Raw genomic sequence first — 14718 nt, 5'->3', positions numbered from 1 at the left:
TTTTCATGGGCCTGTTGGCCACTTGTATATCTTCTGTAGAAAAATGTGTATTTGGTTCCTCCGCGCATTTTTTTAAACAAACTGTTTATTTTCCCTCAACCTTATTTCCGTTCTGTTTAAGAGTTTGTGGAAGACCAGCTTAAGGCTGCTCGGTGGTTGTTCCTACCCATTTCGTGGCCTGAACCGTGGGGTCCGCTGGACGGTCTTCAGGAAGAACCGCTGAAGAGGCGCAGAGGGCGCCTGCGCCTTCCGACCAGTCCACAACCTCAGGCTGAGCAGCAGTGAACTCGGGAGCCCGAGCAGTCCATCCACCCTGAAATTCCTCCTCGGTCACAGCCTTTTCAGCAACGACCTGTTCTTCCTTCAGTCTCTTCAGGGTCTCTGTAGAGGTAGACCTAAGGCAGGACCTCCCATGGGTGTTTACGGGGAGACGGTACTGCACATGCGCAGTGCTTCCCAGGTCCGTAAGCACCACAACAGACCCACTGAGTGGGCCCCCTTGTTGTTGCAAAGGACGGCAATGTCCGCCTAGAGCAGAGGAGAGTCTCTGTTACACAGAAGCAGTGCTACAGGCAGGTTACCCTAAGACACCTCTGTGAGAGACTGGTGGTGATCCTGGGATCAGTGACCACCAGAAGTCCCCACTCCCGGAAGGCTGCTGGGATGTGGTTAGTGAAGGTGCCGGGAGTGAAGCAGCTGGCAACAGGTGGCCTCAGGGGCAGCAGCAAAGTGCTCAGCTCGCTGGACAGTGTTCCTGGGCGCTGTGACGTTGATATCAGCAGGGTTTTCAATGGCAACAATGGCAGGAGCTGCCATCAGAAGCTTCTCCCAGGTTCTCTTCAGATTTATGATGTACATGCCATCACTTTTCCTTTAAATTATGTGGGAATCCAGAACAATGCCATATGGGCCTCTCTCAGGGTAACACAGAATATTAAAAAAATTTATTTATTTATTTATTTATTTATTTATTTATTTATTTATGGAGGGAAGGGAAGGAGACAGGGAGAGAAACACTGATGTGAGAGAAACATCAATCAGTTGTCTCTTGAATGCACTCTGATTGGAGACTGAACCTGAAACCCAGGCATGTACTCTGACTGGGAATCGAACCCATTACCCTTCACTTCAAAAGACAACACCCAGCCAAATGAGCCATACTAGTCAGGGCTCTCTGTTCATATTTTAATTGGATTTTTTTTTGCTTTTGAGTTGTATGAGTTTCTTATATATTTTGGTTATTAATCCCTTATCAGATATATGGTTTGCAATATTTGCTTTCATTCTGTAGGTTGCCTATTTGTTTTGTTGACTGTAGCCCTACTTATTTATTTTTGCATTTGTTGCTTATGCTGTATTGGTGTTATACCCCCAAAATTGTTGCCAAGACCAAGGTCAAGGAAATTTTTCCCTATTTTTTATTCTAGGAGTTTTAAGGTTTCAAGTCTTATGTTTAAGTCTAATCCATTTTGAACTTTTTTGAGTGATGTAAAATAGGGGTCCAAGTTCATCCTTCTTGTGTAGTTATCCAATTTTCCCAGCACCATTTATTGAAGAGACTATCCTCTCCCCATTAAGTATTCTTGGCTCCTTTGTCAAATATTAATTGATACATGCCTGGATTGATTTCTGGGCTCTGGAATCTGTTCCATTGGTCTATGTTTCTATGTTTCTATTTTTATGCCAGTACCATACTATTTTGGTTATTAAAGATTTATAATATAGTTTTGAATCAAGAAACATGATGTCTCCAACATTGTTTTTTTCTCTTGGGATTGCTTTGACTATTTGGAATCTTTCTGGGTTCCATATAAATTTTAAGATTGTTTTTTCTATCTCTGTGAAAAATGCTATTGGAATTTAGATAGAGATTCCATTGATTCTGTAGGTGATTTGGGGTAATATGGGCATTTTAACAATATTAATCCTTCCAATCTATGAACAAGAAATATCTTTACTTTTATTTGTGTCTTCAATTTCTTTCATCAAAGTCTTATGATTTTCAGTGTGCAAATCTTTCACCTCTTTGGTTAAATTTCTTTCTAAGTATTCAATGTTTTGATGCTATCATGAATAGGATTGTATTGTTTGTTTTTCAGATATTTCATTGTTCATGTATTGAAATGCAACTGATTACTGTATGTTGATTTTTATCCTGCAACTTGACTGAATTGAGTCATTAGCTGTAGCCGTCTTTTGATGGAGTCTTTAGAGCTTTTTATATATAAAATTATATAACCTGCAAACAGAGGCAATTTTACTTCTTCCTTTCCAACTTGGATGCCTGTTATTTCTTCTTCTTGACTAATTGCTTTGGCCAGGGATTCCAGTACTATGTTGAATAGAAGAAGGGGTGGTGGGCACTCTTTTCTTGTTTCTGATTTTAGAGGAAAATCTTTCAAACTTTCACTGTTGAGTATGATGCTAGCTGTGGGTTTGTTATAAATGTTCTTTATTACATTTAAGTAAATTCCTTCTATAACCAATTTGTTGACTATTTTTATCCTAAAAGTATGTTTATTTACCAATTTTTTCTTTATCTATTAAGATTATCATGATTTTTATCTTTCATTTTATTAATGAGGTATAGTACATTGATTTGCATATGCTGAATCATCCATGCAATCCAGGGATAAATCCAACTTGGTCGTGGTGTATAATCATTTTATGTGTTTCCTAATATTTGGTTGAGAACTTTTACACTTATATTTATCAGGGATATTGGTCTCTAGTTTTCTTCTAGTGTCTTTATCTGGCTTGGATACCAGGGTATTTCTGGCCTGGTAAAATGAGTTTGGAAGTGTTCATTCTTTTTCAGTATTTTTGAAGAGTTTGAGAAAAATTGGTATTAATTCTTTAAATGTTTGGTACAGTTGCCCAGTGAAATCTATTTGATCCTGAAGTTTTCTGTGTTAGGAGTTTTTTGATGAATCAGTAATCTCCTTACTCATTATTGTTCTGTTCAGATTTTCTATTTCTTCATTATTCAGTCTTGGTAGGTTATACATTTCTAGAAATTTATCTATTTCTTCTAAGTTTTCTAATTTGTTAGCACATAATTGCTCATAGTAGTCTTGTATGACTCTTTCTATTTCTGTAGTATCAGTTGTAATATCGCTTTCATTTCTGATTTTGAGTCTTCTCTTTTTTTCTTAGTCTAGCTAAAGTTTTACCAGTTTTATTTCTTTTTGAAAAAGGCCAGTTTTTAGTTTCATTGATTTAAAAAAATTTTCTGGTCTCTGTTTCATTTATTTCCACTCTGATTTTTATTTCCTTCCTTCTGTTAACCTTTGGGCTTAGTTCGTTCTTTTTTTCTAGTTCCTTGAGGTGTAAAGTTAGGTTGTTTATTTGAGATTTTTTCCTTTTTACTTAAGGTAGGCATTTATCACTATAAATTTCTCTCTTAGAACTGTATTTGCTACATCTATTAAGTTTTGGTATGTTTTGTTTCTATTTTCATTTGTTTTAAGATTTTAAAAATTTTTCTTTTGATTTCTTCTTTGATCCATTTTTTTTTGTTCAGGAGTGTGTTAATTTCCAAATATTTATGAATTTTTCAGTTTTTCTTTTCTTATTTACTTCTAGTCTTATACCATTGTGGTCAGAAAAGATACTTGGAATGATTTCAATCTTCTTAAATTTGCTAAGACTTGTTTTGTGACTTAACATATGATCTGTCCTAGAGAATGTTCTGTGTGCACTTTAGAAGGATGTATATTCTGCTGCTGTTGCATGGAATATTCTGTGCATGTCTGTTAGCTACATTTCATCTAAATGCGTAATGTTCAGGTGTAATGTTCCTTAATTGTTTTTCTTTTATGGTCTGGATGATGTATCCATTGTCGAAAGTGAGGTTTTGAAGTCTTCTCCTATTACTGTGTTTTTGTCTATTTCTCCTTTCAGATCTGAATTTATTTAGGTGCTCAGATGTTGGGTTTATATATATTCATGATTGTTATACCTTTTAAATGAGTTGACCCCTTTATCATTATATAATGACTTTCTTTTGTCGCTAATAAGAGACAAAGACCATTTTCAGCTTAAAGTCTATTTTGTGTGACATAAGTATTGCTACCCTTGCTCTCTTTTAGTTTCCACTTGCATGGAACATCCTTTTTTATTCCTTCACTTTGAGTACATGTTTGTCATTAAAGCTGAAGTGAGTCTCTTTTAGGCAGTAAAAAGCAAAAACAAAGCAAAACAAAAAACTTTATTTGGCTCAGAACAAATTATGGAGGTAACATTTAGGCACAAACTCAGATCCATCTAGCCAATCTGTGCTTTTTGCTTGCATAATTTAATCCACTTATCTTTAGAGTAATTATTGATAAGTAAGGACTTACTAGTGCCACCCTATTAATTGTTTTGTTTCTTCATCGAGTAAATTAGATCTCCACATCCTTGAGGTTGGTTACTGGAAAATTATTATGATCCTTCTGTGGTTTCATGATTTCTTGATTTACCATGCTCCTTGAAGTCTTGCATTGTTGTCATCCCATTTGAAGGAGCAGTCACCACTTCCAGTCTTCGGCGACTGCCTTAGGGAGCAAAATACCTTCCATCAGCCTCACTGGGGATTCGGAGGCTTTCCCAGATCTAGGCAAGAAGCATGGATACACCTGCACCATGCTGCTTGCTCTATGCTTCTTGCTCCCTCTTGTGGCAAAATTCTTAAGCTTGTATGCCTTCTGTTGATCTGCAATGCCTGCCCCTTGTACCAGCCACAGGGTGGGGTGTGTATGGGTGTGGCACAAAGTGCTGCATGTACCTGTAGCCCCATTGAGGGGATCTCCAGGTGAGGTTTTTCCAGCTGCTCATGGGAAGGCTTCCTGATGGAGTCCTGCACAATTAGTAGGATCTGCATCTCTTGAATGCCCTCTGAGTGTCCTATCTGCTGCTCTCCCAGCCATGCCTGCTCCCTAGTCTTGCATTTCATAACTCAGCACTCTGAATGGAGTGAGAGAGAGAAACTGGTCTTTCTGGCAGCATCCTGCACAGCTTGGGAAGCTAGGTGCTCACTCATGCGCTCCTGGAGGGAGGAATTATGGGCCAGGAAGGTCTCTCTCTCTTGGTGCTAAGCTGTGCCACCCTGGGAAAGGGTGATGTGAGTGAAGTCAAATTGTTCCCCTTACCCTCTCTAATGCATTCAAATGTGTATATATATATCTATATCTATGTACAATCTCCAATAGAGAAGTTTATGCTGCAACTTCTCTGTTAGAAACCTGTACTTCCACAAAGGCCCTCTTATCCATGGTCTAAGACTGTGTTCTTCAGGGACTCCTGGACCACAGCTGCGAGGGGCTGGAGTTGGTTCACAGGCCCTGCACTACCCACAGCCAAGACCAAAATCTGTCTGTTTATTACCAGGAAAACATTATCTTTAGAATATTATCCACATCTTAGAAACAAGAGATTTGAGTTTGTGCCTAAATGTTACCTCCATAATTTGTTCTGGGCCAAATAAACGTTTTTTTAATCCAGGTAAACAGTGGTTTGGGTAAAGATGCAGATAGTCTGTCCACATGCTTAGTAACTAAGATGCTTCCCATGAACGGCTATCCCCAGCCTCCCCCACCCTCTCCTCAGTGAAGTCACACTGAAACCAGGCAGAGCCAGGAATTGGGAGGTCCCTGGCCACTAGAGCCAGTTAGCCAGCTGAAGTCAAGAACTTCTGAGCTGGAGCATGCTGTTTCTTACATTATGAGTCCAGTTCGTTCAAAATGAGGAAAATGAGGCTAAAATATTTTTAGGAGAAAAGACATACAGTTTCAATGTGTACTGCAGAGACGCCTCTGGTTTTTAAGACTTGCCAAGACTTTCCTGAATGTCAGTCTTAAGCAAATTAATCAAGTAGAATGTGTCTTTGGGGTATGTGTCCATGTCCTCTAAGAGTCCCATGTGTTCCTTTTAAGCATAATGCTTTCCTTCCTACCCATCCCTGTTTGAAATAAAAAATAACTTTAAGCGTTCTTCCCCCTCACCCTCCCCAACTGTTTGATTTCCCGGAAGCAATTATGAATGTCTTGCTCCTTCCTCACTTGAGGCTAAATACCCTGTCTCTTTTTAGTGCTTGCTCCTCTCTTCCCTCTGGGCTGCATTTCTAGAAGGGGAATAGAGGGAGGTTCCTGTGGCCTTAGAGAAGATGAGAGAGAATATGGGAGATGGCATTTTCCAGATGAACACTGTGGTGTCGTGCTCTGGGATTCCGATGCTAGACGGAGGGGTCCCTCTTCAGTATTTGTTCTCTGAATTTTAAAGGATATTCTCTTTGAGCCCTGGATGGTGTGGCTCAGTGGATTGAGTGCTTGCCTGTGAACCAAAGGGTTGCGGGTTCGATTCCCAGTCAGGGCACATGCGTGGGTTGCAGGCCAGGTCCCCAGTAGAGGGAGCACAAGAGGTAACCATGTATTGATGTGTTTCCCTCTCTCTGTCTCGCTCCCTTCCCCTCTTTCTAAAAATAAATAAAAATAAAATCTTTTTTAAAAAGGGATATTCTCTTTGAGAAAGAGACTTAGAAAATATATACTGAAGTATTTAGAATTACAATGTATGCAATCACTCTCCAATGACTCAGTGTACATATACATGCACATATATGTATGTATATATTTATACATACTCAATTATTTGAGAGTAATGGAGAGAATATGTACACATATGCATATATATACACACACACATACACAGTATGTCCTCAATGTCATCAATAGATTCTGTGACTTTAAGAGAAACGAGGTATAGTGAAACCAATTTTACCATAGGTTAATTGATATAAACAACCTTCCTACAGCATCTCATCAATGTTATAACAAAATGACATTGAACAAACAAAATGATGTTAGTTAAGGACTTGCTCTGTGTGTGTGTGTGTGTCTCTTGCTCTCTCTCTCTCTCTATATATAAGAAAGATGGAGAGAGAGGGGGAGACAGAATGAGAGTAAAAATGATAAAGCAAGTGAGACAAGATGATAACAACAAGTGACCAATGACTGATTCTGACTATGGATAAAGGGTCAGCTGTCCTGTGTCCTATTCATATTCTTGCAGCTCTTCTGTATGCTTGAAACCACCCTCAAATAAGATGTTAAATAAAAAATGTTAAAACTGCTCTTTTTAAAATGAAGTTTTTGTATGCAATCACCTACTTTTTATACCAGGCCACTCACTTTTTCAGGAAGCATGGCTTCTGAGAGACCCTGTCCCCCTGAGCTGTTAGATGGAGGGAAGGAGGGCGTTGAGGCAGCCTGGACTTTCTATGTCTCCTTTCTCGCCCACTCAGCAGCCCACTCCTCAGAAAATGGGTTCCCTGACCTCCGCCATCCTATCTCCAGACCTGGAGATAGGCCTGGATGGAGCTTCCTTGCTCCCAGCATTTGCTTTATCTCTTCTTTCCACGTCTTAGCTTTGCTTGCCTTCCAAGGCGGCACACAGCGCACCCAACAAGGGGCCAGTGTGAAAGGGCTCCATGGAAGGCAGTCAGTACTGCTTTCTTTTCTCAGACACTTGTTTTTCTGCTGTTACCGTCTATGAGAGTGACAGAGAAGAGAGCATTCAAGGAACAGGAAAAGGTGGTGGAGGCCAGGACCCGTAGTATAATACAGGGTCCAGCACAAATAACGCCCCTCCTTATTACAAACTCTTTTATTACAAAATCATAAGAATGTCATTCTGTATCATAACAATATCACACTAAAGCACACCATAGGGCATTTTAGGTGACATGTTCAAATGAAAACGATGCATTATCACACCCATATTATTACCTTACCAACCACACTCAAGCAGGCGTTACTTCTGCTGGACCCTGTATAGTGTAAAAGCTGACACAGATTCTTCCCGCATCTGTATGCATGCACCTGTTCAATGTGGCCTTGCAGATCCTCCCATTCCGAGGTGGCCTTTGTTTCTCCACCCCTAGGCTGGCTTTGTGACCCAGCAACCTGATTGCAGCAGAGGCCCGGAAGCCCACAGGCTAGGACTCCTTTCGCTGCACTTGGAGCCCTGAGACCACCATGCGAGCGAGCCCGAGCTGGCCTGCTGGGTGATGGGAAACACATGTGTGCCAGGGTCATCCCCATTGCCTGGCTGACGATGAGCCAGTTTCGAGACATGTGAGTGAGGCCGTCCTAGTTCACCCGCACCCTGCTGAGCCACCAGCTGTCCCCAGTCACAGTGTGAGTTCCGCAGAGGTCACTAAAGTGGCCCAGGGAAAAACAAGTGCCCTACCAGCCCAGAGAAGAGTGACAAGGAATACCCGTTCATTGTTTTAAGTCACTGAATTTTAGAAAGGATGTGTTTGCAGTAAAGTGAACTGTAACAGGGCCAGTCCCCCGCCAGCACAAGCGCTGTATTTAGACTCTGAGGCCATCACTTCGGCGTCACATCACATAGAAAGCTGCCTTGCTTACCGAAATGTTTGGCTCTCTCTGGCTTACCTCTTGGTCAGCTGGGCTTCCAGCCAGCAGTCACTGGTCAGAGCAAAAGAACAGGAGAGTGCTGTGGCATGGAACATTATGACTAATGTATTTCTGAAACTTCTACTTGGTCTGACCTAGTATGCTATCTCCCTAGGCTGGAAAATCATTGTCCTGAAAGGAGTAGTCAATTTTACATTATAGACTGACATTCTCTTCAAGAAACCAAACAGTTAAATGTGCACGCGGTCTGCTTGTTTTGATGACAGGTTCTATCTAGAGGGCGATTTCTTTATCAGGAAGTAGTCAAGATGTAGATGAGCACCACAGGGATTCCGGGAAAAGCACCCCTCTGCTGTCTATTTCATAATAGCAATGGCCCCATCTATCTCCAGAGAGGGAAGGAGGCGGCAGCTGGAGAGGGTTTTGTAGTTCTGCGAATAAAGGTTTATTACTTTCCTGTACCTTCCATCAATCAGCTCAATGTTAGGAGAGCTCAAAAGAAAAGAGCAAACCCAATGTTTGTATCTGCTCAGAAACTAAAACGGGTGGAATATTCCCTCATTCCTGACCTTGAAAGTAACTTTTTCAAAGTTGGGTAAAACCGGGGAACATTTTGTGATTCGAAATGGAAACTGGAAGAGACGATCTCTGGCCTTCGACATCAGCTTCAACATTTCTCCAACTGTGCCAACATTTAGGGGCACCTCCTTAGTGCAGGGAGCAAGGTCAAGGATGCAGGGAGTGCAGCGATGGCCAAGACTCGGTGTCTGCCCTCGCTAGATTCACAAAACAGTAGGGAGTATAACACACAAACAATATGTAACAGAGGGTGTTAGAATCAAAGGATAAACAAATGAAGGGAAGGGACAGATTAATTCTGACTTTGGGGCCAGGATAACTGAACAAAGTAGTTGGGCATTTTGCAAAGGAGCGTGGTTTTCACAGGCAGAAATGCGGGGAAGATGGCTTCCTGAGAGAAGGGAGAGCTGGAGCAGCTGCCTGGAAGATAGGTGGAAGCTGTTTCTTTAGGAAGCTCCAGACTTTTTACCCTAGGACTATTGGAGGAGAGAGAAATAAATTTGCATCTTGTTTCAGCCATTGTCTTAAAAAAAGTCGTGGGCCTTGGTTGCTGTGGCTTAGTGGATGGAACACCAGCCTTCAAACCAAAGGGTCTCGGATTTGATTCCTGATCAGGGCACATGATTGGGTTTCGGGCCAGGTCCCCAGTAGGGGGTGCACAAGAGGCAACCACATATGGATGTTTCTCTCCCTCTCTTTCTCCTTTCCCCTCTGTCTAAAAATAAATAAATAAAATCTTAAAAAAAAAGTAGAAGCCAGATGTTCTGTAGAATGCCCCTCAATTTGGGTTTAATCTTATGTTTCCTTATAATTAGATTCAGCTTATGCATTTTTGACAAAAATACTGCCTAAGTGATATTGATCCTTCTTGGTGCCTAACAAGAGGCATATGATGTCTTTACCATTCTCAGTGCAAAATGGTGGTTTTCTAAGTCATCATTTCATCTAGATTTATTAGCTGGTATTAGTTAGCATGTCAGAAATCTTTCTTTCATCTATCAATCTATCAATCAATATGGATCCACAGATTTTTAATTTTTTTAGTGGCTTATAATTCATTGCTATGTGATATATTTTGACATCAAATGTTCCCAGATTTAGCTAGTGGAATCCTCTTCAAGGTGACTTCTGTGTACTTTTGATGTTCACCATACATTTCTGAGCAATTTCTCATTTTCTGACACACACGCAATAATGTTTTGGGCTCATCTTATAGTTTCTATATCCTAGCCCTGGATCAGCCTTTTGTCCAAGGATCCTTGATTCCTTTCAGTGAGAAATGATATTTAGAGACAAAGATTTGGTGCTAGGTGTTCTCATTGCTAGTGTGGCGTGACCTTTTGCACTTGTAGAAGTTGGTAAAATGTGTCTGGAAGGCTGTAGTCTTTACATTGGGTTCTCAGGCTTGAAGTCAGCAGCACAGGCAATTGGGAAGGGAAGATAACTGTAAAATGGGGTGGAGCAAGGACAAATAGGAACTCATGAGAGAGGACTAGAGCCCTTGCCAGTTTCTCATGGCCTAAGACTACAACTCTGGTGATGTGGGTATTCTACAGCAGGAGCTGACATTCTCTGTTACGGAGCAAATCATGCACCTGGCCTAGGAGTCACAGAAGCAGAAGGCAGATAAGGTGGAAGGTGAAGCAGCTGCAGGCCCAGCTGCTGCCCTCCACCAAGCAGGTGAGACAACACATAAGGGACGATATGCACAAACTGTGACATCACCTGGTGCCCCTGCACTGACCTTTCAGACATAATAAAACAATATCACTTCCCGGGTTTCACAAAAATGTCTCCTGTAATCAACCCTAACCAGAAAGCTTTAAAGAAAGGAATTCTGGGAAATAGAGATTAGCTTAGGCAAATTGACACATTACAAAGCCACTACACTGTTCAAAATTAGATTCGTTATTTTCCTGTGCCCTGTTCCTCAGAAAAGAGCTCTTCCTACAACCCTCCATGTTTTGGGATATACCGCTACCACCACCCAAGTTGTCTAACCTGGGAATTTCTGAGTCACCCCCACTTCTTTTCTCTCACCAACCATCCCTCCCTCCCACTCACGCCACATCCAGTCAGTCACCCAGTCTTGCCCATGCTAAGTCATGGGCAATGTCTCTCACATTTATCCTCTTCATGCAATCCCGTATCCTAACCGTGTCTTGTCTGGTCCATGGACTAGAAGCACTGGTTTCTCCCCACCACATTCATTTTCCACAGAGTCACCAGGATTCACTTTCCAACATTTAAATCAATCCATTCGTATCATTTCCTTAATATATCATGGATCTTTCATGGATCTTTCTTATATACAGTTGAATAAAAAACTCCCAAACATGTAGATTGGATTATTATTATTAATTCTTCACTGTCTTTATAATAGGATAATACATCCCCAGGCTTTGCCATGTGGTTTTGCAGTTCTTGTTGTAATGTGAACACAGTGTACTTCCCTATCCCATGCAACTTACGTTGGTCAGTGGAATTTTGGCTGATGTGATGTGAGCAGACTTTAAATGTACTTATATGGTTTGGACCCCTCTCTTTGGCTTTAACTATTGTCAAGACAAATGCATGCCCAGAAATGTATGCTCCATACAGATAGACACAGTGGCGAGAATGAGGCACATATGGAGCAGAACTTGGTCTGCAGCCTGGAGCCAAGCTAGGCTGAACCCAAGAAGGCCCAGCAAAAATCAACCAAAATAAGCCCTGACTGGTGTGGCTTAGTGGGTTGGGGATTGTCCTGCAGAGCCAAAGGTTCACCAGTTCTATTCCCAGTCAGGGCACATGCCTGGGCTGCGGGCCAAGTCTCTGGTTAGGCACATGTGTGTGGGAGGCAATCGATCAACGTTTCTCCTTCCTTCCTTCCTCCCTTCCTTCCTTCCCTCCCTCCCTCTCCCTCCCCCTCTCTCTTTCTTTCTTTCTTTCTTTCTTTCTTTCTTTCTTTCTTTCTTTCTTTCTTTCTTTCCTTCCTTCCTTCCTTCCTTCCTTCCTTCCTTCCTTCTTCCTTCCTTCCTTCCTTCCTTCCTTCCTTCCTTCCTTCCTTCCTTCCTTCCTTCCTCCCTTCCTTCCTTCCTTCCTTCCTTCCTTTCTTCCCCTCTCCCTAAAAATAAAATAAATAAATAAAATCTTTTTAAAAATCAACCAAAATTTACCAAACCTCAGCTGACTCACCTGTGTTTTAGAAAATAAATGCTGTTGTAAGCCATTAACATTGGGGGTGGGTTGTTTGTTACACAGCATTATTGCATCAGTGATTGAGTAATACACGTAAAATGCAAACCCTCCACAACCTAAATTCAGCCAGACTTTTAGTTTCAATCTCAAGTCATTTTCATCCATGCACCTGTAGCAGGGGTGTCAAACTTTCACTGGGGACCACATCAGCCTCGAGGTTGCCTTCAAAGGGCCAAATGTAATTTCAACTCCTTACCAGTTAAGGAGCAGTTACATTTATACAGTCCTAAAATTATTTCGGCCCTTTGAAGGCAACTGCGAGGCTGATGTGTCCCCGGGTGAAAATGAGTTTGATACCCCCGACCTATAGTGATCCTCATTCTTGCGTATTAGACACCTGCTGTTTTCATGCCAGGATGAGTTGCTCAGGCACCCAGGCAGTGAATGGGCAGCAGAACTAAGACTCACGTATGTCACAGTCCAGAGCAGAGTGTGTTATTCTCACATTTCCATTCTGTTCATCTGTTCTCCAGCCACAGAGTGGGATTTCCCACACATGTCTATAAAGGAAGCCTGCACTTCTCCATCTACTTTTGTAGGTCAAATCTCAGGCTCCCTTTTATGTAAAACTGACAGTATAATAATGATTAATGTTTGTTGAGTGCTATGTTTCAGATACTGTTCTAAGTTACTCATTCTTCACAATTACCTTATGAGATAGGTGCCATCATTATCACTATTACAGAGGAGGAAACTGAGACACGAGAGGCAAATAGCTTGCAAGGTCAAACAGTGAATCACAGATCTGAGATTCAAATATACTCCTAACTGCTCTGCTGAATTCCCATCCATTGTTATTGGGCCTCTGTGTCACTGGACTACTCTGCCCGTGCCTGTATTACAACTCTGCACATTTCATGATGATTATTTCTACTACTATTTTCCCACTTCACTGTGAACTTTTAGAAGTCAGGAACTCAATTTTAGGTGTCCTTCTCTGTCTGGTATCTAGTAAGGTGGCTGGCCCAGAGCTACTTCTCACTAAATGTTTGTGAATGCTATTTGAACTGCCTTGTCATCAGTCAAATTTCCATTACAAATTGCTGGAGAGCTGGTCCAAATTGCCTTTCTCAGAAACATGAAAATGATACAAGGCATTTTTGAGAGTGATTTATAGAAAATCATGTATTTCATACAGTTGGAAAGGATACAATGATAAGAAAAATTTCAAATTTCCCCTCAGGCTCTTGTCTTTCAAACATCAATCAAACAATCAACATATCACGATTTAGCACTTCCTATGCATGAAAAACAGGCCAACCACTTATACTAGAGGTGGCTAACTAATTACATTGAGCTCTGGTGGCTGTATTTTGTTTGTTTGTTTGTTTTAGATCCAGTCTTGTTTTTGTGTCTTTGAGCAGCTGGGATCAATGAATATGGAAAGAAGTTAAGATAAAATAAAAATTTTAACTGACAGTTTTTTTCTGGAAGCTTCAATGGCTCTGGGAGAGTTTATTGATTCCTAAAGAAAAATTACAATTCTCTTTTAAGGAAGGGTGAAATAAAGGAGGATTTGGTGAATAAAAGGAATCAGAGCAATTAGCATAGCCTTTTAAAATCTGGGATTAGCTTCATTGATTGGATAGCTTTAGAATTGTTGAAGGTAATGGAAATTACATATGTGAGCTAGACAGGAGTTAGGTCTTCCAAACAAGACCCTCCTTTATATATATAAATTTACTTATTTTTAGAGAGAAGGGAAGGGAGGGAGGAAGAGGGGGAGAAACATCCATGTGTGTTTGCCTCTCATGCACCCCTTACTGGGGACCTGGCCTACAACCCAGGCATGTGCCCTGACTGGGAATCCAACCAGCTATGCTTTGGTTCGCAGGCCCACCCTCAATCCACTGAGCTACACCAGCCAGGGCAAGACCCTCCTTTTTGAAGAAAAAAGTCCAGAGTTGAGATTCAGTCATGATAGTGAAATGAGAATTTCTGAAGGTTTCAAAGTGTTGTAGGAAAAACATTATTTTTTTCTTTATAAAGGTTAGGTATTCATAGGCATATGTTGAGATTTTGGGGACCACGTACAAGGTACCCTGTTAGGACACAATAATCAAAACAAAGAGAAACTAGAGGTAATATTTGTTCACCTTATTACATCTGTGAAAGTGAGCAGAGAGGGTGGCAATGGTAAGTGAAGTCTTGTTCTCAAAGCTCAAGGTTTGTTGGTGGGTTATTTGCTTTCAGTAAATGTATGAATATTTTTCTTTGGTGGTGGGACATTTTTGGCAGATTCATTGTCCTATCCAAAGTGAAAAAATAAGTACAATTAGGATGCAAATGTTTCAGCCCAGTTCATTGAGAAAAAAAAATAGGTGAGCAACATTTTCTTCCTTAGCATTGACTTCTTACCAGTTCCGTGTGAATACACTCAATGAAAAAAAGTGGATTTTTGAATGGCCTAGTGATTTGTTTGGTCAAATCTTGCCTGGGTTTTTGAAAATTAAAACAGATGCACATTTCCCTTATCATA

At 41.0% G+C, this 14718-nt stretch overlaps 1 pseudogene; it reads right to left on the bottom strand.

Moving 5' to 3' along the window:
- Positions 1-341: 341 nt before the first annotated feature.
- Positions 342-4864, bottom strand: LOC123829909 (annotated as a pseudogene).
- Positions 4865-14718: the final 9854 nt, after the last annotated feature.

The sequence above is a fragment of the Phyllostomus hastatus genome, unplaced genomic scaffold, assembly GCF_019186645.2.
Source record: "Phyllostomus hastatus isolate PE091 unplaced genomic scaffold, TTU_PhHast_1.1 phas_scaffold_12, whole genome shotgun sequence".
Lineage (NCBI taxonomy): Eukaryota > Metazoa > Chordata > Mammalia > Chiroptera > Phyllostomidae > Phyllostomus > Phyllostomus hastatus.
The sequence above is the reverse complement of the archived record's forward strand: the minus strand, read 5'-3'. Positions and strand labels throughout refer to the sequence as shown.